Source organism: Haematobia irritans, chromosome 5, assembly GCF_050003625.1.
Source record: "Haematobia irritans isolate KBUSLIRL chromosome 5, ASM5000362v1, whole genome shotgun sequence".
Classification (NCBI taxonomy): Eukaryota; Metazoa; Arthropoda; class Insecta; order Diptera; family Muscidae; genus Haematobia; species Haematobia irritans.
The window spans coordinates 78094011-78098923 of NC_134401.1; positions in this window are offsets into that span (position 1 = coordinate 78094011).

Sequence of the window (4913 nt, forward strand, 5' to 3'; positions counted from 1 at the left end):
TTTCTGGTAGGCACATTTTTTGGCCGATCAAACTTATTATACCCTGACCACTATGTGGTTTAGGGTATAAAAAGGTTGGAAAACTGGTGTAGCAAACATTTTTCTCTTGTTGTCCACCCAGAGAAGGAAGGAATAAAACATTTTTATTCTAAAACAACACTGTCAATTCCGTTTACACCAAGAACAAATAGATACAGTTCTGTTCAAAACATTTGCAATCACATTCCCTGTTGAAAATAAACCCTAATTATAATGAAAATAGAAATATTAAAAACCAATTTTTAATGCAAGGTTGTTGCTTATTAGGTCAATTTTAAAAAGATTTAAGGGAATAAGGGAATTAACGACACAGACTTTTTGATAATTTATAAAAATATTTAAAATTAAGAGTTTTGACCTGTTCAAAACATTTGCAACTATGTTAATATTAAGTGTCACATATATTTACAAATAATTAAAGTTTTTGTAACTTTTAACGATAAATGTTAATAGTTGATACTAAAACCATGTCGGAATGCTTACGTCATTTTCACATGGAACAAAATGTTCTTGTAGACTTCCTACAGCATAATATCCTCGACTCTATAAATCGGGCCAATAACTTGTCCAGAAAAACACCCCCAGACCATAATATTGCACCCATCATGATTGACGGAATTTTTTTTCGCACTAAATTTCTACCATCCGATCCATGCATGTTAAACTTTGATTCGTGGGAAAATATAACACATTTCCACTGCCCCTCATGCCATTTAAGGCATTTTTGTGAAAATTTAAGGCGCGTTCACCTATCTTTCTAAGTGGTTTTTTAAATTTTTGTATAATCGAACTCCGACTTCTAAAGCTCTATATCTGATCGCTATGGTCGATATGTCCAGTCGAATTTAATTGTTGACTTCTTTAGATGATATTTGAGTGAATTTTAGCATAGTTCATTTGATTATACGATTTTCTTCTGTTGTAGTCTAAGTCAGTGCACATTTTTATAACTTGAGACGCAATTGATTTTTGACAATTTTCTCTTCCGAAATTAATTTTTGTGATAACCCAACTTTAAAATCGCCAATACTTTGCTTTTTAATATGTTGATTATACTTATTGCCGGTCATTTTATCGAATTATTCTAAAAATAGAGCAGTGAAATTTGAAGAAAGTTTCGTTAAAAGTACGAACTTTTTACGAAGAAAAGTTAATGTAGAATATTTCGTAGAAGTTTCGTATATTCGTAAAATGTTCTTCGTAAACTTTACGAAAATGAATGAAAATTTCGTTGTTTTAATGAAGAATCCACGAAGAATAGTTAATGAAGAATTCTTCGTAAAATTAACGAAGAGAATTCTTTCGGAGTACTGTGCCCTTTTTGTACGTTTAATCTATCCTCTCATAGGTCCTTAGACTATTTCAGGTAAAAAATACAAAATCGTATGCCATTAAAAAGGAAAATATTACAGAGTGCTAGGTAGTTGCAAATGTTTTCAACAGGTGGAATCATACGATTCCTTCGGGAAATATCAATATTTTATAACAGCCCATTCATTTATCCAATAAGAATTTATAAATGTCACACCATAAAGATTATTTTTTAAGTGGAAGCTAAATAATAAACACGATTCACGACAAATTCACGAGACTCACGACATTTTCCAAACGGAAATCGGCAAAAGTTATTACCATACGGGCTCAAATCGATTCCGTACATTATTGATAGTTAGCCAACACCTTTTGGTACAATATCAATATCGAACGGTGCAGGTGGTACGCAAAGCATGAAAGTACCATACGGTATTATGAAAATACCAATATGGTATTGAAAATAATACTTATGCGGTATTAATACTTATACAATAAAGGTATTGATGTATAAACAGTGCGGTATTACCAAATAATACCAAAACGGTAATGAGTTTAATACAAATCCAGAATTTATTAATTCATTTTAGTTTAATAAAACACACAAAGACTTTTTCCTTTAATGTATTTAATACATAAAATACATACAGATACCTCATCAGTTTTTCATGCACAGTTATTCTCTATATTCAGGCACAGTCATGCAGTAAAGTTGTTTGTAGTATATCTCGAACGCATCTAATGAGCGAAGGATTCTGAATTAGCAAACATTAATAATGCTAAAACACATTATACTTACCGATGCTTCGCTATGTTCACAAATTTACGTTTACGTTGATTTCCCAGAAATGTTGTAATTTACTTGCCTAGTTGCTTTATGTTCAGAAAATGAACTACAAAGACAAATTAGTTTTTATGAACGGCGACATATCATATGTTAGGTTAGGTGGCAGCCCGATGTATCTGGCTCACTTAGACTATTCAAGAACTTCTCTCTTATCACTGACTGCTGCCCGATTCCATGTTGAGCTCAATGACAAGGGACCTCCTTTTTATAGCCGAGTCCTAACGGCGTTCCACATTACAGTGAAACCACTTAGAGAAGCTTTGAAACCTTCAGAAATGTCACCAGCATTACTGAGGTGGGATAATCCACCGCTGAAAAACTTTTTGGTGTTCGGTCGAAGCAGGAATCGAACCCACGACCTTGTGCATGCAAGGCGGGCATGCTAACCATTGCACCACGGTGGCTCCCTTTATATCATATCATATGTTATGGGGATGTGATAGTTAATACCATAATAATACCGGATGTAAATCATTTGGTATAAAGTGGTAATAAAATTAATAGCTAACGTGAACCAATCTATCAATACCAAACGGTAATGGCCACGTTCCGCCATTTTTCTACCAGTGTAGTTAATTAAATTAATTTCAATTAAAATACGAGTATGAGCTAAATCTTATTTTTTTCGTGAGTGTGAATTTGCAGAAATTTTATTCACGAACCGATTTTATTTCTCACGCACGCTCACGCACGACATATTTATTTTAGTCCCAATCACGCACATTCACGAAAGGTGCTTTGGATTTTGTTCACGACTCACGTGATCACGCGTGACACGAGTATTTCGTGTCACTCGCACACCTTTAGCCCCTACACACAAAACAATATATTTGTGTTTAATCACGAAATTAACTGATACAATTATTTTTTAATTGAAATGTCTTCAATCACAAAAATTAAATGATCCAATTAAAAAATTAATTGATACAACTAATTTTTGTGATTGATCTTTGTTTACATTGAAGATTTTGTTGAATCAATTAAATTTTTAATTGAATATTCTTAAAAACTATAGTACTTGGGTTATTTACATTTAATTAGGTGAATACGCTAGCGCCATTTTCTTGAAAAATTAAACACTAAAATGTATAAAAACAAAGCTACACGGACATTTTAAAAAATAAAAGCGGGGATTTAGTTCGAGTTTTGCCGCTAAAATTATTTTTCATTTTAGCGGCAAAACTCGAAAAGCAGAATAAAATTATAACTTTTTTGGCAAATTGTATTATAACTTGGTGGGGAATGATCCAAAGCAACTATTGAAAAAGTATATTTTCTTTAAAATTAATTATTAAAGAAAGGTAAACGTGAAAACATGGCCATTTTAGAGCAATAATGCCAACTTAATACCGGCCTTAAAGGTAAAAATTTTAAAATTAAGTACAAAATTATTCATTAATAAAAATGCATATTTATTTCTATTTCTAAATACGATAAATTTTAAATGCATTTCAAATGGTGTTAAATGCCAGTAAAAAATAGTTCACGCCTAAATATATTTATGTGTATTTTGTAAAATTATTTATGTTTTTCACGTTTTTCTTTTGTTAGAGTTTTTGAATATCTTCCCAAATTTCACACTTTGGTACCAAAAACGTTTTTTGTTACAAAATTGTTATTTTTGCAATAACAAAATAATATTTTATCCAAAAGCTCACTCCATTTCGTTTATGTCAAGCACAGTTCTTTTCTGACTGTAAATCTTTAATAACACACATGTCGAAGTTTCATTGTAAACATTTAATGTAGTAATATATAAATATAAATATATAAAAAAATTGGTGTTCGGTCGGAGCAGGGATTGAACCCAGGACCCTTTGCATGACAGCGGACATGCTAGCCATTGCTCCACGTGGCCAATAAATGTATGTTTCTATTGAATAATGTTTTGTTTGCTTCGGCTCGTGGGCGCTGTAAACTATGCTATATTAATGTAACTTATAACGATAATTGTCTATTGGTGACTATAACAGCTACGTAGCCCAGTGAATAGAGTGTTGGCTTACAAACTGTATGGTCCTCGGTTCGATTCTTCGTCCAGGCGAAAGGTAAAATTTAACAAATTAATAAAATTGAGAAAGATGTGAGGGAATATGCAATTAGACAGAAATTATTTTTTTTGAACACAATCTTCTTTGGGAGAAAATTATTCCAAGCATATACAATTTTTGGGCTCAAAATGCTTCCAAACATATGATATGTTCACATAAAACAAATGTTTTGGCAATATCCAATAATATATGTGCTTCCTGCAAAATATGTTTGGAACATATGTTAGAGAAGCAATTTTTTTGAGGGTGTACGCTTTCTCTCTCTGAGTGTAATTAAGTGCTGGTTAAAAGTAATTAACACTCAAAAATCACCTTTATGAGAATGAAAAAGATCAATAACTAAACGTATAGTCTTTTCTATTGAAATATTATTTCAAAAGTATATTTAGTTGGAAATATTATTGAATAGCTTGTAATAGGACATGACATAGAAAATCTGGAAATTCCTGCCCATTCCAGTCCATCTGGCAACCCTATGTGACAACCATTCCATTTTGTTGTTAGTTAGAACAACCAACAATTGTCTGGCATGGAAGTCTGTTAGATTATTGGAACAACCAATATTTTACAATTTATTTTACGCCAAAAATTAAATGCAATCAATTTTTCGTTAATATGTTATTGTTTATTGGTAAATAATTATATGATTCTTAAAATAAATTGGT